The 26552-nt window shown below is 46.9% G+C and overlaps 1 protein-coding gene and 1 long non-coding RNA gene across 3 annotated transcripts in view; one reads left to right on the top strand and one right to left on the bottom strand.

The window, feature by feature from the left end:
- The window catches only part of EHF (ETS homologous factor), a 42219-nt gene extending 21846 nt beyond the window's left edge, over positions 1–20373 (bottom strand). For both annotated transcript variants that reach the window (XM_045825335.1, XM_045825336.1), the window contains exon 1: positions 20223–20373. The gene's annotated coding sequence lies outside the window, so the exon portion shown is untranslated. The remainder of the gene's footprint in view (positions 1–20222) is intronic.
- Positions 20374–20620: 247 nt separating this feature from the next.
- Positions 20621–22744, top strand: LOC123810150. The gene is made up of 3 exons (XR_006784186.1): positions 20621–20984; positions 21402–21596; positions 22281–22744. It is a non-coding gene; the product is annotated as an uncharacterized LOC123810150 (long non-coding RNA).
- Positions 22745–26552: the final 3808 nt, after the last annotated feature.

Below are 26552 nucleotides of genomic sequence, written 5' to 3'. Positions count from 1 at the left end.
GTGCCCACCCAGAGTAGTTCCGGCCCTCAAAACCTCCTCCTCTGATTTAGCTACTACCCTTCCGGTTCTGGGGAGGGTCAGAGAGGGGAGGACAGGGGCCTGGAAAAGGAATAAAAATTCATACATGTATTCATTTACTCAACAGAAATGTGTCAGCCCTGCAATAGGCTGCACACTGTTTCAGGTACTGGGAACAGAGTTAAAGGAGGCGAGACAGAGACCTTTACGATGATCATTAACATCATCCTCATGGCTGGCAAAGATTGGGCCTGAATCCAGCAGCCTAAGCAGAAGGTGGAAAAGGAAAGACAGGGTGGGAAGGATGACCACGTGGCAGTGAAGGGACCACGGCATGGCAAGACGGGAGAGCTGGGTTCTGCCTGGCGGTGCCGCGTGTGAGAGTCTCCATGCCAGAGGGGCTGGGGTGGGTTCCCCGCTCTCCCACTGACCAGCTAAGGTTAGCGTTCACTCCGACAGCCGTCCACCTCTCTGACCCCTCACTTCCTCACGTGCCACGTGTGGGTGAGCCTGCCTACCGCAGCACTGATCGGAGATTAAATGAGTTTCTGCACCTTCAGCACTTGGCACGGAACAGGGCATGGCTCCACAGCAGGTGTCACATACGAGGAGTGTCCCGAGCCAAGTCAGAAGTAAGCACGGGCCTCAGTTTCCCCACACAAACACCTATAGAGAAGGTGACCACATTGATTTTAAGTTCTCTTCCAGAAACCTCTTGGATCCTCACCCTCGGAGAAGGAGAAACCAACCCAAGTCATATATTTCTCGTTTTCACGACAACGGGGGCCTTTCTCCATCCAGCTTTTCAGAGCAATTGCTGTAAAGGTAAGAAATCCGATGAGGGACTTCAAGGCAAAAGAAAACCTCCCAGTCCCCCGCTGGGAGGCCAGGGAAGAGAAGGGGCAAGGCCGGTCTCCTGTTTGCTCAAGGCTGGGCTTGTTCCTCGCCAAAATGTGCTCAACCACAAGCAGTAAAAAGGTTACTGTTTAACCCTGAAAGGGCTGAAGCTCAGAGCCCAGCCCTTCTGCAGGGAGGACGAGGCCCTCCAGGCTGCAGGGGGATGGGCAGGGAAGATTTCCCTGAAACTCTTTCACAAGAATTTGCCTGCGGGGCTCTTCGTAAGTGGCCATTTCAGTGGAAGCAAGACCTGCCCTGGCCAACTCTGAGGTGTCTCCTCGGTTAGCTCAGAGCTTCTGTTCACCACGTCCCAAAGCAGGGTGGTATGAGGGCTAAGCACCCTGGCTTTGAAGTTGGGGAGATGTGGGCTCAGACCCTGGTTCCCCTGATTACTGGGCATGACCTTGAGCGACTTCCAAGTCTGTTTAGCCAAAAAATGTTCTGATGTTCACTTTCCCCACCTGTAAAATGGGAACAACCCCACACTCAAAGTACAATGAGACTCTGATGAGGGCGTGTGTGGAGAGAGCTTGGTGGGTGGTAAAAAAAGAATTCAGTAACTATCACAGGACAGCGTGGACCACTTCTCCCCTCGTGACCCACTGCCCACAAGCCCCTTTCCTCGGGGTGGACACCATTGCTTCCCATGACCTTCTGGTGGCCTCCAGAGCTCCTCAACCCACAGAGGAGCCTTGAGGACTGCAAGGTCACCGCTGCCTCCCCCGCACCGGGAGGCTGGCACCCCTTTTCCCAGGGAAAGGAGTCAGTATGGTGAGGGGCCCTATTTTACAGGGCACAGTAAATGGTTACTGCTCATAAAAGAGTTTATGTGGCTTAACCCTTACTGAGTCAGAGTTCACTTGAGCTCGCCCAGGCTTTCGAGAAAAGAGTGCCAGTGTCTCTAGGCCAGCAGGGCATCGCAGGCACAGTGCCCTCGGTGTGGACACAGGAGGCCCCGGGCTCACACGGCTGAAAGCCTCTCACTGCCAGCCCTGCTCTGGGCCCAGTTCTTCGGGTGTCAAAGGAGGACATTTCGCGCCCCCCCCCCCACCCCCACAGCCTCACAGGACTGCTGGGAAGATCAAATAAGACAATGGAGCCCTGGTCAGTGTGGCTTAGTTGGTCCCTCGTTGGGGCACGTACCAGAGGCAACGGATGCATGTTTCTCTCTTACATTGATGTTTCTCTCCCCGTCTTTCTTTCTCCCTTCCCCCCTCTCTAAAAATAAATACTAATATCTTTTTTTAAAAATGAGATAATGGATAATAAATGTGCCTTGAGAATGGTAAAAAAAACAAAGAAAAGCATTCTTATAACCAACTCATCTACACCCCTACCAACACAGAATCTCTGTGGTACCTAGTGATTACTTTATGGGGCATATGAAGCAATCCTTTTCATTTAAAAGTAGGGGTCTTACTGCCCTGACTGCTGTGGCTCAGGGGGTTGGGCATTGTCCTGCAAAGCAAAAGGTTCTATTCCTAGTCAGGGCACAGGCCTGGGTTGTGGGCTCAGTCCTTGTCAGGGAGCATATGAGAGGCAACCAGTCGATGTTTCTCTCCCTTCCTTCTCCTCTCTCTAAAATAAATAAATACATAAATACACACACAAAAAAACTTAAAAAATTAAAAGTAGGGGGATTTTTTAATGCTCTTCTTTAAACTTCCCACTTTACCTTCAGTATAGCTTCTATTATTTCCTACCAAAAGGAGAAAAGAAAAAAGAACAGCCAAGCACCAAGGACGTGAGGTAGACACTTGGAGTCTTTGAAGCCTGGGTCAGAATTCTGGCTCCATCTCTGAGCCATGTGACCTGAAGTGTGTTCACCTTTCTGAGCCTCAACTTCTTCCCTGCTCTAGAAGGGGGACTCGGGGGAACATTGATGTCTTCTAAGTGTAAGGACTATTTTGAAGGATAAATAGTGTAAGGGTGTTAAAGGTGTCTAATCCGGAACCAGCACACACGCCTTCAATAAAGATCAGTTTCCTTCCCTTTGTTTAAACATCAGTTCTCAAAGCATTTCTCTAACACACTTTACCTTTTCTAGGGCTGAAGAAGAAAATTCAGAGCCTAAGTAAGAATGATTTCACCCTTCGAGCTAGAAGCAAGCTGGATAAAGGACTGACCGATCCTCATCTCTAGCTCAGGGGGAAGCTGGCGGGGGGTGGTCCTCAGCCAGGTGCACTAGACAAAAGGCAGAGTTTCTCAACTTCTACACGACTGATGTTTTGGGCCAGGATGGTTCTTTGTGGCGGGGGTCACCTTGTGCATTGCAGGGATCCCTGCAGGATCCCTGTGCAGGATCAGCTGCATCCCTGGCCTCTAGCCACGATATTCTAGTAACAAATACACCCCCCACCAAATGTCCCCTGTAGCCAAATTACCCCCAGTCAAGAACTCTGGTTAAAAGTAGAGCCTGTGGAAGTGACGGCTCTGACTTTGACTTTGCTGGTGTGGTGACTGTGGGCTACCCTCTACCCTTTGTGAGCAGCTCTCCTCTCTCCTGGGAAGCAGGCATGACATCAGTAACTACCACCTAGGCTCATGGGAAGATTCAATGACTTCAGGGACAGTAAGGCCCCCATACAGTGCCTGGTACAAACCAAGTCATTGCATCTTAAGTGGAGGTCTAGGAAAATGCACGGGGTAGCAGGGGTAACTGTGTCTATTCCCAGGGGGTGTTCCAGGAATACAGCACAAATGGTTGCTTGGGCTATGAGAAACTCCACACACACACAAAAACTGTATGTTGTATTTCAAATACCAGAACTGAAATGCAATGTGGATTATCCAGGGAGGTTTTCATCTGCATTCTCTTATGCCCCCTTTTTCCCATGTGCAGGAAAAATGGGAGGGAATAGTACTGGCTCCAGGCTCCCGTTCATCCAGACTTTCACATTGACCAAGGCGTCACCCTCTGTGCAAAAGTGTCTAAGACGGACACTTTCAGAGACAGGCATCTACCATGTATTGGAGGAGGAGGAGCCACACAGGCTAGCTGCCCAGCAGACTTTGGTACAGGCGAGAACCTCGCACCAGGCTTCCAGCCAGAACCTATTTCATTTTAGGCACTGCTGAGCTATGCTGGAGCCGCCCCTGCCTGGGTCATGGTGGGAGAGGTCAGCCACCCTCTGCTCCCCACTTTGTTAATGCACGGTTTCAGGTCAAACACAAACTCCAGCACAGCCCTAAGGCACGAAGGATGGGACTACTTCTGTGCCGCCCACATACAGAAACAACCCGCCACCCCTGTACCCGCCCCTCCCCTAGGCCGCTGTCAGAGCTAGACTCTCTCCCAGCCCCGGCTTGACCTCCACCACACCTGGGGGCAGGGGCAACAGAACCCTTGGCCGGACCCGAACGTTTCAGAGCCTCCCATTTTGGCTGTGGCTCAGGAGAAGGTGAGCCTGGCCACAGAGACCGGATCTCGCTGACACCTGAGTTGAAAGGACGACGGCAAAGTGAGAGAAGCTTCAAACCCAGCCCAGTGCTGCAGTGTTTCTCCAGCACAGAAGGAGTAAGAGCTCACACCTCCGAGAGCGAGGGGCGACGTCTTAGTTCTGCCTGCCATGTGGCTGTGTCGACCTTAGGGAAGTACCCCTCTCTCTACAGCCTCAGTTTCCCCACACAACAAAAAGTGGGGAAAAGTGGAGTTGGTGTGAGGACTTGAGGAGAACGTCTACAAAATCCCTAGCATGTTGTCTCTCGTCTGTGGCAAGTGCCAAGAAATGTCAGCTACTGTTATAGGGACTGCCCATGAGTCTCTCTTTAAAACTGCGCTGATTGGATCTGGGGACATCCTTGGAGCCAGGGCGGACTCGTCAGAGGCAGGATGGTATAATGGTTGGTAACTCCAGACTCTGGCATCAGACAGCCCTGCATCTGATCCCGCCTGGCTTTGCCAATTCACTGCAGGGGAAGGTTTGGACCAGTAATCCAAGTCTCTGGGCCTCAGTTCCCTCGAGTATCAGATGGAGATGATATGAAAAGGGTTGTTGAAAGATACAATGAGAAGGCATCTGTACAATGCATAGAAAAGTATTTGACACATAGTAAGTACTGGTAAATGTTAGCTGCTTTGTTATTTATTGTGTTGTTACTATTTTATTGGATCTCCAAGGAGGAAATTGACGGCCAAGTTCATTTCAAAGAAGGCTTCTAACCTCTTCCATCTACATAATACTCCCTAGTTCTAGCTGGCAGGCATAGTTGAGCCTGCAGCTGGAGTTCCCACCTCCCCACCCAGCTCTGGGCTGCTGTGTGGATGCACCATCAGGCTGAGCTACGAACAGCCTCTCTCAGCCATTGCTCACAGAAGCCATGCTGTGCTCCTGTGGGCATAGTCCCTGCTAGAGGGACAGAAAGCCATACCTCCTGCTCCCATTCCTCCCACAAGACACACTGTGCCCAAGACGGCCAGGAGCAATGGGAGGGTGCACTTCCGCAAGCCACGGGGATCACCCTCCCCTGCACTCCCATATACCACGGCTGCTTTACTGGCACAAAGGAGAGAGCTCCCGCCAGAGAGTGGCCACGGGGTTTTTTTAACCTATGGGACCCCTTAGCACGAGGAATGCTCAGTATCTGCAAAGAATAGGGTCTGGAATTGGAGCTAATGGGGGCAAACAAGCAAGGGAAGGACACACCACTGGCAAAGAGCTGGAACCATGGACCCCAGAACCCCAGAGGCTATGCCCTGGGGTTTGATAGAGTCACAGACTCTATCAAAGCCAAGGACCACTCGGCTGGCCTCGCCTCCCAACAGAGACAAATACAATCCAGTTGGAAGAAATGTCTTTTGCTCCATGGTGGGGTTACTGAGACCTAGGAATGAATGCTATAAAAATAATAGTAATAATAAATACACTGTAGTGGCCAGGACTTACTGAACACTTAAAATATGCCAGCTCTGTGCTAATAGTTTTAAATGCATTTTGTATTATTTATATTGTGAGTCTTGACTGAGAAGAGATAACAACTCTCTAAGGCTAATATTATATCATTTCACAGATGACCAGTCTGAGGCTCAGAGAGTTGAAATGACCTGTCCAAGGTCACACAGCTTAGCCAGAATTGGAGCTGGAAGAGAATTCAAACTTCAGACCATCTAGCAATAAACCCCGGGAACTCAGCCACTTTCTGCTGTGAAGAAGGTATTGGCCAGAGAAGAATATTGCCCTCAATTCATCCTCGCCCCCACCCCATTCCAAACCTATTCACAGCATTCTCCCTGTGCCCTCTGGGGCCTCTCACCTTTATCAAGCTTCCCCAAGATGATAAAACTTGGGCCCATTCAATTACGCAAGGACCCTGACTGAGACCCTCTTTCCTTTTTGCCAGAGCAATCTGAGGCCACCGTTCTTCCCAAGGCGTCCGAGAGCTCCCTCCCTCCAGGATGAAAGAGCAGAAAGCTGCCTTCATTCTGCCTCCTCCACAGGATGCTTAGTGGTTCCAAAGCTGGGCCAGTTTAACTCATGATATTCTTGTAGCCATTAACATAGATCTACACATGTATCTATAGGTACACACAGACACACGAACACACACATATGTGTAGATACCAACAAAGAGGATGTGGGGTAAAAGTGGGTCTATAGTTGTTCATAAGAAAAATACTATACTATAATAATAAGTGATAATGCAATAACAAGCTCTGTTTCACATACAACTCTAAACCTACTTTTGCCCCACCCTGTACATATATACTATAAATACTCCCTCTATGACTCAATAAAGTCATTTTCTTTTGTATTTTGGAAATAAACTGATCCATAACAATTTGTGCTTTATTCAAAGTAGGCCTCAAGCCAATAAGCACAGCTCACTCCTGCTGCCAGGGAGCTCTGAGGGCCACAGAGCAGACGTCAAGCAGGGCTGGCTGGTGCCTGTGCTCTCCGTCCCCAGCCCCAGGGGGCTGGGAGTCAAAGCCATGGTCTGCATCTTCCTGGCCCCTCTATTCACTCAACCACCCCGTCCCCAAACTGCCATGGAACCGGCTGGCATGGGGCTATTTTTACTCCTCAAGCCAGTAGAGCAATTAGGCATTTTGAATAATTACTTTGGAGATGACAGCAATGTCTAGACCATTTTCAGTCCTGAATCAAAGTTAGCAGCAGGTGAATTCAAAGCATTTGCCTCAAGGATGTCGCAATCGCTATGGACTTCCTGTTTCAGCATGACTGTCATTTCAAAGGAACTGCACTCCCGAGGAGGAGAAAAGCAAATTCACGTACATGTGAAGTCTCACCGAACGAGATGCAGACGAAATCCATGGTTTCCAAGTGAATCAAAATGTGAATCAAGCTCGGGGAATGTATTTGATCCTCTCGGTGTTACATCACAGGTAGTTTCACAAGCCTGTGATGTGTTTTGAAGCAGACATTTCATGCTCCAGGGGCAACATCTGAGGTGTTATTCCTGGGCTCTCAAGCGTTTTCATGAGCAACGAGGCCGTATCGGGAGGCCCAGTGCTGATCCATTCCAGATACACCGCGCTGACTGTAAGCCGTTTGGAAATATACATGCTATGCTGATCTTTATCACTCGTGGAGCCAGTCTCAGACGAGACGAAGATACTGACAGCCGACAGACACCGAAGTTGATTGAAACATGAGATTACCCTACATGACCTCCAGAGCCTTTATCAATCCCATTCAGATATGACAAACTAAGGAGAATAGAGCAAACTTTGAATCTTAAAAGGTCACAGAGCCTTCTGAGACCTCAGTAGAAGTTAGGGCTCCCTCCGTTTACCAAAAACACATGTCTGCACCTGGCTTTTCACATATTTTGTGGGCACCTGGCCCCCTACAGACCACCCACTGGACCCTACAGATCTGTGGACACCATGGATCTTTAAGAAATCTCTCTTGCACTCAGAATGGATTGAAAAATAAAGAAGACTTTAGTGGAGTCAGGTTTCGGAGACATACGTGTACACCAGCCCATAAGAGAAGGCCTGAGAGATTCTGTTCTTGCTGCTACTTGGCCTTGGCGCCATCTCGTGCCCCTACAGGGACTCCAGGAAGGGCCTCCTGTCCCTCTCCTTCAGCCGCTGGAGTAGGAACCGTGCATGCAGCAAGGCCATACTGAACCTCCGTTTGGCAAATGCAGTAAAGAATTCATCAAGTTTACTACCACCCTGAACTTCAGCAGCTGTCTCCTCACTAACCCCCTTTCTTTATTCTAAAACACAAACAAACAAACAAACTAACAAACAAATGAAAAACAGGTTTCACTTCTTATTACAACCACCTGTATCGTCCTCTCCTGAGGAGGGGTTAAACGTGCAGCTTCCTGGGCTTCCACCCAAGATCTCTAAACCAGGATTTACATTTTTTTAAAGACTTTACTTATTTATTTTTTGAGAGAGAAGAAGGGAAAAAGAAGGAGAGGGAGAGAAACATCACTGTGTAGTTGCCTCTTATGCGCCCTACTCCACCCCCTGCAGACCTGGTTCACCATGCAGGTATGTGCCCTGACTGGGAATCGAACCAACAACCCTTTGGTTCTCAGGCTGGCACTCAATCCACTAAGACACACCAGCGGAAGCAGGATCTACATTTTTAAGAACCTCCCTTAACCAATCCTTAAGCACTCGCACAGTGAAGAACTTCTGGTCATAGATTCACCTACCTGCCTTCCCTCATTTCCCACAATAAGATAACTAACTCCAGGAGGTAACACTCTGGAAGGAGGCATCCATAAATGCCAGAAAATCCTTGGAAAGTCAGAGATGACACTTTCAGCCTGGAGAACTCAAGCTCCAATCTGTCCATGGGGATTCTATCACCATGTTATTTGCCAACTGGAAATGAAGTAATTCCTAATGCTCAGTATCACCAAACTGGTAAACTCAACAATGCTCAGCGACTTACAAGTATGACTCTCTGAAGCCCGGACAGACAAACTCGGCCTCAGAACACCGCATTTGCAGAGGATTTTTATGACAATTGTTCCTATGAAGATAATCTTGTGGCTGTCTGGCTCGCCCTTACCTGATCCCATGCCCACCTCAGCCCTTCAAAAGATTACTTAGCCGCTCTGGATTTAGGCCTCCTACCCAGAAAAATCGGTGTCTTAGCCTTCAGTGGAGAGAAATACTCATCAAGAAATTCTTGCCATGCTACTATAAGTATTTATCCATATATAAGGATATACACATATACTCTGTGTGTGTGTGTGTGTGTGTGTGTGTGTGTGTGTAATGTGTATAATGCCTACTAGTCACTGAACACTATACTGGGTGCTAGGGACAAAATGCAGAGGCTGCCCTACCCGGGTAGATTATTCATTCTATAAGGACACCATTTCCCGAAACAACAGTAGCTCTCTCCAAAGTCATCTGAGCTCGAGTCCCACCTCCTGCTGGGGAAGGAACGGAGCAAGAGCAGAGACAGACGGGCAACCTGCTCTGGCATTTGGAAATGACCAACCTGGAAAAGAACTTCAACTACGTTTATAGACAGGGCCGATCCTCCTCTCTCCGGCAAGCCCACCCCCTTCCCTCCGCAGGAAAACCTCACTAAGCAGGCAGGGGAATGCCCCTGAGTTTCACAAAGCAGCCTCAGCCAAAACCAATCTCCACTCGGGGCGGAATAAAGCCGTTGGTTGTCTGGATGGCTGAATGTCTCTCCCCGAGACAATGGCGTGTTTATGTGTAGGAGGGTCAGGAGCGGGTTGTTAACATAAAACCCACCGTAAACAGAGCTGCTAATTCAGTTGCTGGCAGGGGCTTCTGTTATCTTCCGAATACCTCCCAGAGGGGATAAGCCCTACCTTTTCATTTGAGTTGGCAGCGGAGTTATTTTTTTGCACCTGTTGCTCTGCTCCGATAACAACCAGTTAGGCATTGATTTGTTGGAAAATAAACAGAAAAAAGCAAAGAAAGGCATCTGCCCAAACAGCCTGAGCTGGTTTGACGGAGCATGCATGCCAATTTGTTTTTCCTGTAAAAACCCAGAAAATAAATAAATAAATAAATAAATCCCCAAAAGCCAGCACATACACAAAACCCCTGCGTTTTCAGTGTGGACACTACCCTCCCACTCTCTCAAAAGGAAGAGGGAATCAAGTAGGCCAGCGCCAGTGCTGGGAGGGCCTAGAGGCCAGAAGACACTGTACTTTTCCATCGTCTGGCTCTGCGAGGGCGCCCAAGATCCGCGGAATGATATAGCCAGCCACCAGCCAGTCAGGGTGAAGATCGTGAATCCGATTAACGAGGGCAGACAAGGGGCTGCTGGGATATGATCAAAGCCAAACCACACTCGTCCAAATTGTAGACTTCGGAAAGTCAATACGGTTCAGGGAGTAGGTGTGGCCTACGGGTTACCTCCTAAAACAGACACCTGGAGTGCCTGAATCTCAGTCCGGCCTCTCTCACAGGCTTCCTGCGTGCAGCCCTGGGGAAACAGCGTAATCGGGAAACGCTGGCCCCCCAGACCATCGCTTTCCCACTGGGCAAATGAGGCTGCCCACACATACCTCAAAGGCAAGCTGTGCAGACTCACTCAGGTCCTGCCGAGTGACTTGAGGTCCCAAGTGTTGGGGGGGAAAGGACCCGTGCTCAAGGTGTGATTCCTGCATTAAGCCAAGCGTCATCACATTCTCATTTCTCATCGCTTTGTCAATACCACATGATGCGCGCAAGCCGAAAAGGGCCACAAAGAGCTAAACAAGTCACTCAAATGCAGATCATGACAACACTAATTAAGCAATGGCATCATAGCCCAGCCTCCAACACTCACAGGACAGAAGCAGCCTCTTAATATCTCTTTTGTAAGCTTTGAGAAGAAAGCAGAGGATGTGGGCAATGCAAAACGTTCCCCTAGCTTCTGAGCCACTGGCCTTCATTAGACCACTGGCTTTAATGTGGGGGGTCAGGGCAGTGGGGAAAGGCCTCAGAAAGGCCGCTTCTCAGAGAGCATTAAGAACAGGGTGTTCCGACAGGGGAGGGCTGTGGCTGGCTGAGCACTCCCAAGCATTCTTGTCGTGAGCGGGGCAGGGAGTGGAGTGCCTCGGAACCAAATCGGGCAGCCAGAAAAATAAAAGATTCAGCAACACCCTCAGTCGACTGAAAAATAAATAAGACGAACTGCACAGGAATGCAGAAAGGGCGGAGGGAGGTGAGAGTGGGGATTGAAGCCAGGGAGGGGTGGGGATGCAATGGGACAATGGATTTGACCATTTTAAGATTCAAGTTTCTTCCCAGGGAAAGACTAAGGTGCCCCAGCTAAGGAAAGGTCAACAGCCGTCACTGGAAGTTCACAGCTGGTATAATTACAAAATGACAACTCAAACTATGCCATTGAGGATAGTTCGTATTTATTGAGCATTCACAAAGTGCTAGGAATTGAGCTAGGCTTGACATGCATGATCTCCTTTAGTCCTTGCAATAACCCTGGACATTGGTACAAATGTTACCCACACTTAATGGATGAGGAGGCACGGAGACGCTAAGTAACTTGCCCAAAGACACAGAGCTCATAAATGGACTGGATTTACCATAATAAATGTATCGGGGGGCGTACGACATAATTCCTTGTAGCTTTGAAAATGGATCCTTGTATTTCTAAAGAGGAGGAGGATGTCTCTTAAGATTGCATACTTTTATTTTGGAAGTTGAGATTCCTTTAAGTACAGCTCCCATAGTTTTTCCCTAAATGTGAGTTTTTTCCTCGTGCCCTAGCATGAAAGTTGCCTTTAGCATACACCAGTGTGGATGCTACAAAAGCACTAGTTCACGGCCACTCAAACCCATCCATCAAAACTTCAGTCTGGCTTTCTGTTGCAAGCTCTAGATTGACTTAGGGGTTGGGCTTGGCTGCCTGAAGACACCTCAGACTTATTAGCCATGAAAAAAGAGCAGTTTTTATTACTGAAAATGTAAGGGGAAACCGTGGCTTATTTGGAAAAGCACCGGGTGACTGAACCATCACAGGTCACAGTGAGAAACGTGCCATGTTGTGGACGTCATAGGGATGAGAGAAAGACCGTGGATATGCCATTCTGGGAGCTTGAATTCCATCACTCCAGCAAATAAACGCAGCAAATAAACCCTCTCCTACCAAGTCCATGACCCTGTTTCAGACCTTGAAACAGTTTGTAAAAACTTAGCCATAAACCACAGACAGAACCTGATAAGGCCTATTCCATTGTCATCTTTGCAGCTTAGGAAGCAAATAGTATCTGAATTTTCCAAAAATTAGAGGATCCCCTATTTAGAAGAACTGGGGTTTTCTTTTTGTACCAATAATCAAGAAATACAGCAGGCAAGAAAGCTTGAGTTTCTTTTTAGTGCCTTCCTACAAGAATGCTAGACTCGGCACCATGAGTCCTGTTTTCCCTTCCAGAACACACTTCGCTCTGCTTCTCCTAGCTCACTGGGCTATGCGGTCAGCCCTCTGGAAAACAACAAATGCGAAGGGAATACAGTCAATGATATTGTAGTAACTGTGCACGCTGTCAGGTGGGTACTAGACTTATCGGGGGGATCACTTTGTAAGGTATATAAATGGCCAACCACTACACTGTACACCTGAAACTGACAGAATATTGTATGCCAACTGCAATTGAAACAATTTTTAAATTATTTTAAAACTGGAAAAAACCCAACTGCAAGGTAAGCAATTCCTTACCAGAAAGGTTTTCCAAGGAATCAAATTCCTTCCAGCTGACTAGTTTCCATTCCTCCAGTTCACTCAGAAGAAATCTCTGGTACTCAAACAACATTAGAAAACTCACCAACTCACAAACGACAGCATCCCTGCTACACTAGCCTCAGCTTCCCACCAGAGGTCAAGGTCAGCTATGTGAGCAAGATAAGAATGAGCAGGGGCTGGCTTTTCACAGGAGCATCTCGGGAGTGCATGCACGTTCGAACAATTTTACCACATCCCGGGGCAGGCCCAGCTGCATAATTTGCAGGGCTCAGCACAAAAGGAAAATGCAGGCCCCATGTTCAAAATGTATGAAGAATTTCAAGGCAGCAACAACAGCATGAGACCGAGCACAAGGACGACACAGGTGGCAGACCCGGGACACTGGCCCTGTCCAGGTGCCAGCCCCCACTTTGATTTTTAACTGCTCTGTCTCCACATGGGATGGGAGGGGAATCTTTTCTGCCTTCCCCCCTTGAACAACCATCTGAAGTCGTTGGGAAAAATTTTTAATAATTTGACATTGAACACACCTGTAAAGTCACCTGGCTTACAGCAGGCACTCAACAAATGTTAGCTATTATTACCATTATTATTATTGCTATTGATATTATTTTCATTATGCAGACGACCCGCCACAACTGTAAAGCTACCCATCGGCAGGAACAGTGGGAAGGAAAAATACCTACTCCTATTCTGAAAGAGGCCAGCCGTTAGCTGATGCTGTTCAGAAGTCTCTTTGTTAGCCCTATGCAAGAGAATGCTCTAAATTAGGAGTCCTTTGCCTTTTATCTATACCACGGGCCCTTTCTCAAGCCTGATAAGACCTATGGACCCCTCCTCAGAATGCTTTTATATGAAAAAATAAAATATATCAGATTAGAAAGGAAGTTTCTGTTGAAACGCAATGATCAAAATGCTGTTTAAATAAATGTGTGATGCAGTGATATATGTGCTTCTTTATTAGCACATAAAGTCAGATTACCTAGTAGAGATCTAATAACCTCTATGAAATATAGTCAGTTATGGGTCTCGATACTTTGAGACAATTTGCACCAAGTGTAATATGACATGAACCTGTCTGCAACTTCTCTTGGTGACACAGTTACAAAGTTTTGCTACTGTAGAGTTTTGCCTAGGTTCAAATTGAAAAAAATATTAAAATTTAGTTAGGTTAGTTAAAATTTAGTTACTGAAAATCAAAACAATTTTTTCTCACATCCAAGTTCACAAACCTCCTGAATTTTCTCCATGGGCACCAAGAGATCCTTGGATCCCAGACTGGGAACCCTTCCTGTTTTATGAACAGCAAAGCCTGCTCATTCAACTCAAATAGCTTCTAGAAGCCACTTCCCTGTGGCCAGAAGTCTCATTTAAACAAATTACAGCCCTGGCTGGTGTAGCTCAGTGGATTGAGCACAGGCTGCAAACCAAAGGGTCGCCGGTTCAATTCCCAGTCTAGGGCACATGCCTGGGCTGTGGGCTAGGTCCCTAGTGGGGGCCACGTGAGAGGCAACCACACACTGATGTTTCTCTCCCTCTTTTTCTTCTTCCCTTCCTCTCTCTCTAAAAAAAATGGATAAATAAAATCTTTAAAAATAAAAATGAAAAAAAATAAACAAATTACAGGAGGCAGACCCCATAGTGCTTTGATATAATAAGGAAGCAGAAATTTTTTTCAAGGCCTCTAGAACACCCAGGGTAATGCTTCAGCTGCAGTGGTCAGTAGATATCTGGAAACACTCCCAAGAACTTTAGGAGTGGGCAATGAACAGAAAGTTGCAGTTTGTCACATGAACAGCCTGGAGGGGGGTCAGTTTGTTTTGGAGGCCCCTACATGCCAGGCATTAGGGCACAGGGATAGGAACGTGCTGCGTGCCCCTCCCCCACCCAGGTCTGTCCCTGAACCTCCACGGGTTGTGGTCTGCAGCCAGCTCAAGGCAAGGCCCCGTTTGGAGGTCTCCCATTACTATGATTCATCTCATCTCCCTGCCACCCGCCCTCCCCTGTGAAAACCTATGGCATCTCTTTACCAAGATCACAGTGCAGGACCAGCGTTAATCATTTCAGAAAAAAAAATCCCAGAATTATTCATCCACCTGGACCCAACAGAGACTCACTGAAAACACCCATGTTGAGGATTTATCCTCCATTTTCACTCCACATATTACTAATTATTTACTCACAAGCATTTATCTAAGTGCTTTCAGATTCTATATCTAATGTAAGCCCAACAAAAGGCTTGTGTAGATGTCATTAACCCCATTTTCCAGGCAAGGAAACACAGATTCTAGGGCTTACCTAACTCACTCAACGTCACTCAACTACTCAAGGGCAGAGTCAAATTTGAACCCAGAGATTCTGATTCTAAACTTAGTGTTCTTTGTACCACCTTCCACTAGTTCCCAAGCAACCAAAGCTCATTGCCTCCTGTGCCTTGAATACACGACTAAAGTCTGTGCTCCCTCTGTGTCCCTCCAGCCATTGCTTTCTGACCAGTGGAGTTGCAAGGTGCTCTCTGACTTTATAAGAGGACATAATCGAGGAGAGCCTGAATTTGGGCCAGATCTAAAGTTCACTGCAAAGATCAAATACATCTTGTCAGGAGTCACCCTGAAGACAAAGCTGAAATTAGCCTTACCTTTCCGACCCACTTCCCTGCACCACTAGATACAGCATTATCCTCACTGCAGGAATTATTTAAAAGGGTCCTAAGAGGGGTCCCAAAGTAATCTCTGCAAGACAGCCATATTCTTCAAGATCCATTGTCATATACAAAAAAATAGAAGACCCTCTTCATAGTCGAAGAAAGACTATTCAGACTTTTGGATGAAGTTCACATCAGGCTGAGAAAGAGCTGTCAGGGTGATGGAAATTTCTCAAGTCCGTCATTGGGCAAATGAGGGCCAATCCCCAAGATTGTTGTGTGTGTGTGTGTGTGTGTGTGTGTGTGTGTGTGTGTGTCTATAATATAGAGCAAGAGGGAAGTGGCAAAACATAAAATTTTGAGTTCACCACAACAACAATAATATTACAGAAAGTGTGCATCTAGACAAGATCATACAAAAGCAAAAACAAGCAGCTGTGTTAAAATAGTGGGATGAATGTGGTGGTCTGTCAGTCTGATCATCAACATATTATACTAGGCATTGGGGTTCCTTTTTATTTTGGGCTTGTTTTCATCAGAAAGAAGTTTTTTAATGCACCTATGCTGGCCATATTTTAAATAAATACGCAGCTCCCTTTAATAACAATTAAGATGCTGCTGAGGAAAGAAGGAAAGTGGGCTCTGAGGGTCAGGGTGTGGAAGAAGATTGGAGAAAAAAGCATCATGTGAATTCAGTGGACCAGAACACGAAGGTCAACCCTGTGAAACAAACTGAAGACAGAGTGTGGTTAGGTGCTAGTGAAATCAGTTTTTAAAGGAGCATTTTTACAGGGCGCCTCTCTTAACAAAGCCAATTAAAACTCTAGGAGCCCGGTTACATGGGCCACCCTGCTTGACCCTGTTGCGAGGTCTGCTTGCTGCAGACGCAGGCTGAGGCCCTCTGGGAACACCAGTCTCCAGGCTGGCTGCCCAGGGGTTGGTTCGGCCAATTGTACTTCCCTTCCGTTACCCCTAGGGTCTTCCTCTAGGAGAACTGAGTCCCTATCCATCCAATCTGCCCAGTAACTCATGGGCAGCCAGTCAAGCAAGCTGATCAGCATCACACAAACTGAGCCAGCTTCATGGGTGTCTAAGTGTTCACTTTTCAGCAGACAACTTCGGTGCTTTATAGAAGACGTCATTAGAGTGCCGACTCTAGTGCCAGCTGCTCCCTGTGGTCACAGACAGTCAGCGTTACCCACCTCTGCAATCCCACCAACTTTGGACACAGGAGGCAAACTGATAAAGAGGGGATATTGTCATGGGAGCAGACCCCAACACCCCCCATAAAGGCTCCAGGTATCTGAGCACCTCCACCAGCTATACCCCTTAGCCAAAACTCTGAAGACCCCAAGGAAGCCATTTAAAGGCTCCTACTGATGTTCTTTTCTGTCTCGTCCTTAGGGGGGGCATCTCCCACCCCATCCTCAGTTTTCAGAGACTCCAGGTGAACCTGCTGACCTCTAGGCACAGCTGATTCTCCCCGGCCATCAGAATCTGAGGGTCAGAATGGATCTTAAAGGCAATCAGATGCAAACTCCTTTGTCCAGTCAAGGAAACTAAAGCCCAGAGAGGTGGAGTGCATTGTTTAGAGCATGCACACAGCTTCTCCGGAGCTAGCAAATCAGTTCCTCTGGTCATCGGTCCCAGGCACTGCCCTGCACGCTGCCCTGTCCACCTTGTGCTCTGATCACGCAAAAGGTGAATCTGAAATTCTTCAGGGAAAATTCCTAAAGAAATATCTTTTCTTGTCCCTTCTGAAGTCCAATACATTTTTGATCAAATAACTCTGAGGGACCCATGGAAATTTCTACTCCAGGGCATCTCAGCTTCGTGACATCAGTGCCATTCAGCTTGAACACATGTCCCATCCGAACATGAGTGCCATGCTCCCCACCACCCTGTTTGTTTGCTGCACAGCTGAGTAGTCTGGCCCTTTAAAACCCAGTCCAGTTTAAATAAAAGTAATAGTCACATATTTCTAATAAGACCACAGTTGCCTGCTCCTTGGGACAAATCATATTATTTAAAATATTATAATTAAAAGCAAAGTAAGGCCCTGGCTGGCGTAGCTCAGTGGATTGAGCGTGGGCTGCGAACCAAAGCATCGCAGGTTTGATTCCCAGTCAGGGCACATGCCTGGGTTGCAGCCCACAGCCCCCAGCAACTGCACATTGATGTTTCTCTCTCTCTCTTTCTCCCTCCCTTCCCTCTCTAAAAATAAATAAATAAAATCTTTAAAAAATAAAATAAAAGCAAAGTAAGAAAACATTAGAGTTTATCATTCCCATCTCTGCAGTGATTCAACAGATTTCAGAGAATCCTGGCAAGGCATGGCTGCCTTCCTGCCTCTGTCTTCAGATGACACCCCCAACGCAGACTCAGCTCCTCCAAGCTGAAGGCCACTGCACTCGGGCAGTTGCCCAGTGAAAAAGCCAGGATGAGAGCGTGCGGTCTCTAAGCACTGAGGCTCCTGCCCAGGGCCCAACCCACAACAGAAACGATTGTTACTTTAATTCTACCAGAAAGACACTTTTATAAGAGAAATGCACTGAACCGCAGCAAGACGGTGTCACTGAAAATCAGGTCTAACTTTATGCTTGGTTCCTTAAAACTATGGCATGGCCTCTCAAGGGTATTAGCAGGTTCTACAATGGAATTCTTGTTGTCTGCCCCACCCAGAGGTCTTTGCACGTCACATCTCTTGGAAACGGCTTAGAAATGACTCCATTTGAGGTGGGGGGGGGAAGACTGAATAACTTTTTAATGATTTGTATAAACCTCTGTGCTTGATGCTTTAACATTGAACAAGGTTCTTAAACACTGGGCTTTCCAAAAAGCAAGACGGTCTAAAGAACACAACCCAGGGCTAAAATCCCCTGATTCGGAGGCAGGGGTGAGGGGTGTGAGGAGGAAATAAAACGTGACAAGATTCACCAAAGCTGAGTTTCACTTTGTAGCAGTGAACTTTGGCCCGCAGCCCTCACATTCTGACCTGAGACCTGATATGAATTCCTTCCAGTTTCCAATTAGCTAATTGAACTCAGTTGAGTAAATACTTTAACCTCTCAATTTTCGTTTTGTCTCAACCTCTCAAGGAGTCAAAAGGTATAGAAAGGGGATCTGGGTAAACTTGATAAATCATGGGGAGCATTAACATACAGTCGTCAGTGTGAGGGTGCAAGGCCTCCCACGGTCCAGGGAGGCCCAAGGCATTTCCATTTGGGGGAGCTCACAACATATTTCAACAGGCAAATACAATGTTAGAAAAGGGTCATGTGACTTGAACAAATTCATACTTATAAGCACAAAAGAAACTATACCATTGAATTCAAGACCTTTCACATGTATGGCGCCCGGATCAAAAGCAGCGCCCTGCCACAGCCACCCCACGATGGCGTCGCCCTCTTGAGCAGTGACACAGAGAACTTATAGCACAGTTGTCCCCTCCGAGTTACTTTCTTTTAAAATGCCTTGCAACACACTTTGGAAACATGGAAAAGAATTGTCTCCATTATATTTATCTTTTCAAATGTCATGACAGACTTCCAAATAACCCTCATGTCACGTTTCATCCCTGCGTTTAATATTTATCCACACAAGCCCTTAGCGATTGGTGGGGAAGGGACGTGACCCCGTAGGACTTCAGATTAAAATACGGAATTAGTGAGTTGTCTCAGAGTCTCAGAATTCCAGGTCTCAACAAGAGGACGAGTGGGGCCTCCTGAAAACTCCAAATGCAGCTCTTCATGCCACTCTTAAAACTTCTTGAGAGCCTTTTCTGATAGTATCGCTCATCCATGCAGTTCACCCTAATAACGTGACTTCATCTCTCCTCCTAGAAATCGACCCTTCCCTTGACCTCAGTTGAAGTAGCCCATAGCCACCCGTGGATCCCCAACTACCCGTTCATACCGTGAAAGGCTCTGCGTGCACACATCCTCACACCCGTGCCTACAGAATCAACTCCTGAATTGGACCTTTCAGCAGGAAGTTCTCAGAATCCAAACTTTCACTTTCTAACTGCTACCAAGGTAAGAAAAAAAAAAAACAGCCGAGACACCCGTGCACTGAGACTCACAGGCTCTTGCTCTCCGTCTTAAACAGACACATGTTCCCACAATCCTGGGAGCATACTGGATCTTGGTAAAGGTGGAAGGCAAAAACGTCACTTTCCCGACTTGGTGTTGTTATTCACCAACAAGATTAATTCTGCGCTGTTCCCAGATCCATCCACCCTGGGGCCAATATATTCCCCCCTGGTGTCCAACACAACCAAGAGAGTCCCTGACTTAGAAGGCATTTGGTGCTGTTGACGCACGTCTGCCCATGTGGTCATAGTAGCCCACTATAGAACAAACAGGGGCTTCACTTGTCACCTTAAGATATGGCCAAACTCTCGGCCAAAAAAATTTTTTCTGGACAAAGTCATTTTTAGGCATGCGGCTCTCCCCAATGTCCTTGCCTACCTGGGTTGCCTGACGACTTTCTCCAGTACGGATACGAATGCCCTTGTTTATTTCCAGCCTTGTTTTCTGACACCAGAATATACTAAAAACGACTCTGCCCTTCCCTTCAACTAAGTCAGGAAAATAACCAGCAGAAGACATCTCCAGAAAGTGAGAACACGAGGCCCCACAGCTATTGAGCCAACCAGTCCTTCCCCGAGGTGGCTATTTGGTTCAGAATTCAACCCAGAGAAATGGCTTTGAGACACAGACAGAGGAAAACCAGGGGCTTCTAAATTCACAGTGTCTGGAAAGCCAGACCAATGCAGGGAATTCACAGGTAACAGCCGAAGTAGCCTAACTGCCCGCCCTCCCTGCCAAATACAATTCTATTAAGACCCAGTGAGGTAAGCTCAGGTGAGGCGAGCTTACTTCCTGCCTGCTGCCTCCGGGAGTCTGCTTCAGTTTCAGCTGTCTGACTCACGTTAGACTTCTCTTTCCACTCAAGTGGTTGAACTCCAGGTTCAAAAGAAGTTTTAAAAAAGAAGAACTTACCTCATTTACTAAAGATTCTGGGTGGGAAATCCAATAGCTGTGGCTAATGGAGGGGAGGCAGCAGGCAGCCCTCACGCCAGCTCCTACGGGAAGGGGGAACCAGGGGTGCTATCGTGCCTGAGCCCTCATCGGAGTGAAGATAAATGCATATGACAATAATTTTAAATCATTTTGTAGGATGTTAAGCAATAAGCCACCAACCGGGAATTCCCTAAGTCACTTCCCCCTCTTCTGATTGGCTGCTGGGCCCTTTAAAAAAAATAAAATAAGGGATTACAAACATTGGCTCATTTGCATTTGGCCAACTCACACGTTAGTGTTCAAACAAAACAGGTCTAACCAGGTTATGCCTGTGTCTCAGGAACAGAGAGACAACCTGTTAATGGATGAGGAATTGATTTGGTGGTGACTGTTCTTTTCAGCTTAGAGGCTGTTTCAGGTGAAAAGCACCCGTATGGGTGTTCCCCAAACACACCATCAGGAAGGGAGACTGTAAAAGCCAAGGGAGCAGAAATTCACATCTGGAGGAGACAATAGTATAGGGGAGTAACATCTGTCCCGAGTACTAATCTATATTTAGTCCACTCTGTTTTGGCATCAAGATCTTTGCCCGGGCTGCGCAGGTGCCAGGCTCTGAAGGGGCTCCCCGCCAGGCGGCCCACAGACAACATAGCTTCTCTCATTGGGCACCACGATCGCCTCTTTGACAATGGCCTTTGGCAGTTTCAATGGACTTTGAAAAGCCAGCTCCCCTGGTCCCAGGTAAGAGACTCGGGAGGAAGTTTAATGGGAGGGTCCCAGAAGAGAGGATCCCCTCTGAGTCCCTGAGGTGCAACAGTCCTCTATCAACAATGCAGGGGCTGACTATCCAGTTGTCAGATTATCCAGGTTCTTTACTTCCTCTTGACACTTGCATTGTCTTTTTAACTCTGTGTATCGAACACTCCCTAGAAGAGCTAGAGAGAGGAAAAAACCAAGATGCTGAAACTGGGAATAAAATAACACAGTTTGGGCAAGAACCCCTGGAGAGGCTTTATGGATTTTAAATGCCCCCTGCAGTCCCCATCCCCTCGGGACAAAGGCCTGCTTCCCTGGGTCACCAGTGCACACCCACCCACACAGGTGAGGGACTGCTCCTGGCAAGGACTATTCCTCCCCTAACCATTAACTTTCTCTCAGGTCTTTCTGGCCACTAGCCTGGCATGAGCTAAGCGTCTGAGCAGATTCCTTTAATTTGTCAGGCTACCCCTCTGTGGGAGAGAAAAGAGAAATTGAGCTTTGGCAAAGAGACAAAGATGTTATGATTAAAACCAAGAAGTTCCTTGTGGGATAAAGAAAAGTCGGCATATGACCACAGGCTGAACGCGACGAAAAGTAAGCGGTGGTCGTGTTAAGGCGAGTGAGCAGTAGTAACGCTCCTCTCTTGTTTGCTTATTTTCCTAGTTTATGTAACATGATGCCAAGATTTCTGAAGGTGGAGAAGACTTGGTGGGAGGGCAGGCGTGGGTTTGGGAGGGTCCTGGAACCCAGGCAGATATGGGAGGGTTTAAAGGTTTGGGAGTACAATATCCGTAGGCTCTGAAAAGCCCCTCTGCCTCCTTACCTTCACTAAACATTCTCCACCATCCCCTCTCCTCAATGTGTATTTCCCAAGGGCCCTATAAAATGTAAATGCCTGATAAAAACAGTAAATGTCATTATTGCTCATTATCACATTAGCCCCAATTAGCCTATCAGCTCCAAGATCTGAGAGCAGGGCACTGAAGGAGCAGCCTGGTGACTTTTTTTTGCTTGTGTGATGCATCATGAGTAGCAACTGAAGTAGCAACTCCACCCACTCCAGGGTGTGTGTGTGTGTGTGTGTGTGTGTGTTGGGGAGGCTGGGTATTATTAGTGCCAGTGTGACTCCTTCCCAGTTTTGCCTGAGACGAGGGACAGCGGGGAAGTGGATGGGGTTGTGTGGTCAAGAGGGGGTGAACTTCAAAAGCAGCTCCAAAAGTGACGTCACTCTCTGGGCCAGTGCCAACCACCTTTAATTCTAAGTTCTTTATTTTCTAGCTGAAAAACTCCAGTTACATCTCCATTTCTTCATCCATCTTATCCTGCCCAGTTGAGGTCAGAGGACTGCTCCTTTAAGACACTGGAGAAGAGTCACGTTGGGATGGTGGAGATGAAAAGGGATGGAAAGCAGTCATCTCATACTCATAAGCCACTGTGTTTGTGCAGTGTTTATGTATATTAAGTACTTAAGAATGTGTCTGGTACTTAGTGGGTACCTACTATTGGTTATCTTCTTTGCCTGAGACTCAGTTGAACCTCCCAGAAGGAAAACAAAAACAACACCCCCACTTCCCAAAAACTAGCTTTTTAGACATGTTGCATGTATAAAGATATTCCTTTGCAAAGTGTCGCAGGTTCAATTCCCAGTCAGAGCACATGCCTGGGTTGCAGGCCACGGCCCCCAGCAACTGCACATTTATGTTTCTCTCTCTCTCTCTCTCTCTCTCTCTCTTTCTCCCTCCCTTCCCTCTCTAAAAATAAATAAATAAAATCTTAAAAAAAGAAATTCCTTTGGAGTTTACATGTATGAGGTCTTTTACCCTATGGTCAACTTCAACAAGATAGCATTTGCATCAGGATAAATGATAGATAGATAGATAGATAGATAGATCTGATATTTAACTGAGAATGCTAAAAGTTGAATTTGATGCCGAGGTCGTCAGTTGGAAGAATCTCAAATACTCAAGTATATAAAAGTAGAACCACAAAAACATTAAACATACCAGAACCTTTATATGAACACATTGTTTCCCAAAAGTCATAATCTTCTTGAGTGGGAATTTCCATAGGCAAGAGCCTCACTATCATGTCAGACTCCAAGTCTAGAATAGATTGCATTAGTTCTAAGAACCCAGGATTCTTGGAGACTGATAAAGACACAAGCAAAGAAGTCAAGTGATGAGACAAAGCTAATTGCCTGGGTTTTATGGACAGGAAGATTTCAGAGAGTGAAGCAAAGCAGCTAGCCCTTAGGTCAAGATCAAGATAACACTGGGAACTGGAATAAGCTCTACAGACACAAATACTCTGCATAGAAATCTTCCAGGTCTTTTCTACAGGTCAAGGCCCTATCACTGTCTCAGACGTGCGCCAAAGCACGTAGGACTTGATAGATCCCTGATGCTGGTTCCCACTAAGGAAAAAGGGGTGGAGCAACCCAGACTAGGTTGTGTGTGACAGCCTGAGGACTCTGTTTTGGTTGGATTATTTACTAGAAGATATACATCACAGGACCATAGAAGCCAAGGGACCTAAATTCCCAAATCAAAGCCAAGACAAAGAATCACTCTAAGCCAAGTATCAAGCCCTAAGGGGTCTGAGTCTTAATACCAACACAGGCTGTGGTTACAAGGTTAATGAGAGTTGTGTGCTTGCCTTGCAAGAAAGGGGATGCTTGCTTACTTTACACAGCACCTTTAAACTAGAAGCCCTATATTTATTTTTGAAAGCAAGTGTGTGCTTATATGTGTTTCTGTCTATCATTCCCTCCTGATGACATGGAGTTACCTCCAGGGCAGAACAAATATTTGGTGAGAGCCCCATAGGAATATTACTGTAAGACTGATGGGAGCAAGAATTTCTGTCTAGTGTCGGGGAGGGGATTACCTAGTGTAGAATATTATCATCCATCACCTTGGAGAGCACCAAATAAGGAATTAAAGTTAATAAACATAATCTTGTCTCTTACCCTACCCCCTACTAGAAGCCACATTTTCAAAAATCTTGATATTTTGGCTTCGAGTAGATTCCTGATGCCCTTTGAATCTTCTGAGGAGAAGCGTGGCACCTGAGTTTTGTTTGGGAGGCCGGACAGGGACAGCTGTCCTAACAGATGTGCATGGCATCCCCTGATGGAGTCTCTGCCGTCACATCTGTGCCTCCACGCTGAGCAAATCCTCTGCCAATGGCACATGCCACTGAATTGCTGGGTTGGGGGACAATCTTGGGGCTGGAGTGGGGAGGGCGGCTCGCTGTTTTTGGAAGGAATGACCCATTGCGCACACATGATCTTACTGTGTCCCCCAATCTTACCTACGTGCCAAAGATGAATTTTCTAAACTCTTCTTTCTATTTTACTTACTCTCAAGACACCTCCATTCATGCCTAACGTAACTCACCCCTGTGTTATTCCTTCTGCCTCACCTCTATCTTATTATTCTCTTTCTGGCCTTATCTTCCCTCACAAATAGCTGTGCACAGTGCCCTGACTTCATGCCAGCTTCACTGCCAACTTCATTTTGAATCAAACTGTTCGGGACTCTAAACAGTTTTTCCACCAGGTCCTCAGAAAGGCTCATTTCTCAGTCTCAGAGCAGCAGGCAGACTGGCCACTTCTGAGCAGCTTTCTTGCAGCCAGTATCTTCTTCTTTTTTGTGTAGGGAAGAGTATCTTACCATTGTAGCAGTTGGTTTGACACATTATTTTAGTGTAAAATGATCCCTGGGACCCCCCAACTATAGAACAGACTGCAGAGATGCTGCTACACAGGTGTCGGAGGGAGGCAGCTGCAGCCGTCAGAGACCGGCTGCCCTGCCCCTAGCCCACAGGCACCCTGCCTTTTCTGCCTCTTGTCTTTGAACTCTGTGTCCTTGCTCTAAGCCAGCGGGGCATCGAGATCACCTTTACAAGTTCAGATGCTTGAGTCCCTCCCCACACCCACCAAATTGGCACCTCCGGAGAGTGGGGTGATAGTAGAGACAGTAATCAATTTTGTGTCCATCACCATCCATTCAGATTGTGGACTCCCATATCACTCCGCCAAAAATAAACCGGAAGACCCAGTGCCTACCCTCCAAGGAGACGTCTTAAGGGAGCCGGCCTTGGGTGAGGGTCTCTTTCGCCCAGAGGCTGTGAGAGAGAGCAAACTCTCAGACCCAGCTAGAAAATGTATAAAATTACCATCCAAATGTCTAATTACTTAGGAGGAACTGTTGAATTGGAAGACTAGGGACACTCAGAACCTATTTCTTCATCCTAAAAAAGCAAGGGGGCTCAGCTATCTCAGAAGTAGAAAAAAACAGGTCTTAAAGCCAGACAGACCAAGACAACCCTTGTCACATTCGCTTAAAATTTAAGTCTCATTTCCCCCATCTTTCTATGAGGGATATAAATGTTCTCGGTGAGCTGTTTGGGAAGTTAAATGAGAAACTGTATAAAGTATTACCAGAGTGCCTGGTACTTGGTGGGCTCTCAGAAAATGCGTACCCCCGTCCTGTACGTATGGAGCTTGGGTCCCAAGAGCACCCCCTCAACAATGCGTGAAGTTACATATGGGTGATGAGATAACTCCACATTTCAAAATACAAAGGAGCAGGGGGTAAAACTAGAAAGTTCTAGGAAAAAGGAAGAATACTAATGACCATTCACATTTATTAAACTTGAACCATGTCCCAGTTATCAGACTCAGAATTGAACTTGCATCACCCCCATCAGAAAGCTACTGTTACTATTCTCACTTTACAGACGAGGAAACGGAGCCTCACTCATAAGCCTGAAGGAGTAACTTGGCCAAAGTCACACAGTCAAGCAAGTGGCCAGAGCCAGATCAAAGTGAGTGGCATGCCAAAAGAAGATTTCTCAACCACAACTCCCTTCAAAAAAAAGAGAAGCTTAACAATGTACTGAAATTTGGACTATAATGTCCTACACAGACATGGAAAACCAAGCTCAGTTCCAGAAGGCAATTAGAAATGTAAATGTTTCTTAGAAGACTCAGATTGTAAAGCTGAAAAAAAAAACCACTATGAAATAGGCAGACAGGTGTGTGGTGGGTCTTATAGAAAAGTCTTCAGCCCCTGCCCTTCAACACCAAATATTTAAAAAGTCAAATGATCAGATTCAAAATTGAGGGGAAACCCATTGGAAAAAGTTGTGACTTGGTCTTGGCCGGGAAGTCATGAAACTCTTTTGACACAAAGGTCAACCTGATACCCCCCAGGCCTGATGGCACAAGGCAGACTAAATACCACTGTGAGAAAACCCTTAGGCATCTGGTTCCAGAAACAGCAGAGGAATAGAGCAAAGAGTGGGAGCCGTGATGAAGGCTTTAATCATGAAGGTTGAGGGCAGCAGTGGAACCTAGTTGGGAGTGGAAGTTGCCCCCCACCAAACTGGTTTCTCTATCCCCATTTTTCACAAGCCATTGAGAGTGTCTTGGGGAAACACGAAATGATCATTGACCAGATTCTGCTCCTACATGCTCCCCAGAGAGAAATTAGGAATTCTGGACCCGATCGTGCCTCTGGAAAGCATGCATCCAGAAAGCTCCTG

The sequence above is a fragment of the Phyllostomus hastatus genome, unplaced genomic scaffold (genome assembly GCF_019186645.2).
Source record: "Phyllostomus hastatus isolate PE091 unplaced genomic scaffold, TTU_PhHast_1.1 phas_scaffold_585, whole genome shotgun sequence".
NCBI lineage: Eukaryota > Metazoa > Chordata > Mammalia > Chiroptera > Phyllostomidae > Phyllostomus > Phyllostomus hastatus.
This window is presented reverse-complemented; position numbering and strand designations above follow the sequence as displayed.